The sequence below is a fragment of the Wasmannia auropunctata genome, unplaced genomic scaffold (assembly GCF_000956235.1).
Source record: "Wasmannia auropunctata unplaced genomic scaffold, wasmannia.A_1.0 LD336088.1, whole genome shotgun sequence".
In the NCBI taxonomy this organism is placed as follows: domain Eukaryota; kingdom Metazoa; phylum Arthropoda; class Insecta; order Hymenoptera; family Formicidae; genus Wasmannia; species Wasmannia auropunctata.
The window spans coordinates 4,886,198-4,887,021 of record NW_012026802.1 but is presented as its reverse complement, the minus strand read 5'-3'; the positions used below and the strand labels follow the sequence as shown (position 1 = coordinate 4,887,021).

General features: G+C 49.5%; 1 protein-coding gene across 2 annotated transcripts in view; it reads left to right on the top strand.

Annotated features, from left to right (window-relative positions):
• The window catches only part of LOC105448347 (autophagy-related protein 16-1), a 391,410-nt gene that overhangs the window by 301,246 nt on the left and 89,340 nt on the right, over nt 1-824 (top strand). The window lies entirely within an intron of this gene.

Sequence of the window (824 nt, the reverse complement as noted above, 5' to 3'; positions counted from 1 at the left end):
AAGATATTTTCAACGCTTCACTCGACACATGACCGACGAAATTCGCAACATTCTGCGACGTAACAATGCCACCCACATAGTGCCCCCATCTCTCCCTCGATCGCTGTTTGCAAATGGGATTCCCGCGATCATACGCAAACAAGATCTCGCGAAGTTCGTAGTGTCAAGGAAGGAAGCACACTCTGCGGAAATCGTCCTGGGACAAACGTACGATGTTTCATCTTCCTGAAACGATTTACACGCTGCGTCCGCGCCGTTTCTTCCGCGGCGGGCAGGACGGTTAAGGTACGCTGAATTATCCATCGTGTAGACCGAAGATGGACACGAGAGTTAACCTCTAGTCTCGGCTCGAGACCGCATCAGCACGTTAATGCGGATAGGAGAGAAAATGAAAAAGAGGAGGAGAGAAAGACGACGTGAAAGGAAAAGAGGAGAAAGAGAGAGAGAGAGAGAAAGAGAGAGCGCCCGGGAAATTGCTGATACATTTTAATGACTTCATCAACGAGCGTGGAATTTTGAAAGAGTAGCGATCGATACCGAGAATGAGTTTCCACTAGATCCTATATGGCTCTCCACAAATCGTCTCTGTGCACTATACGCGAGACGCCAGAGGATGAATGAGGACCCGGGACTCAGCCGAGCATAATAGGATAAGATCTCCGATGGATAAGCTGTTTCTCTACGCCGCCGTATATACGTACGTCTAACGCGCTCTCCTGCAGGAGAGATTCCAAGCCAACTGAGTCACGTTCCTTAATTGTTTTAGCGCAATCAGTTACAGTTCGTCGGCTGGTAATTACATGTGGCTCGCCCCGTCCGAGGGG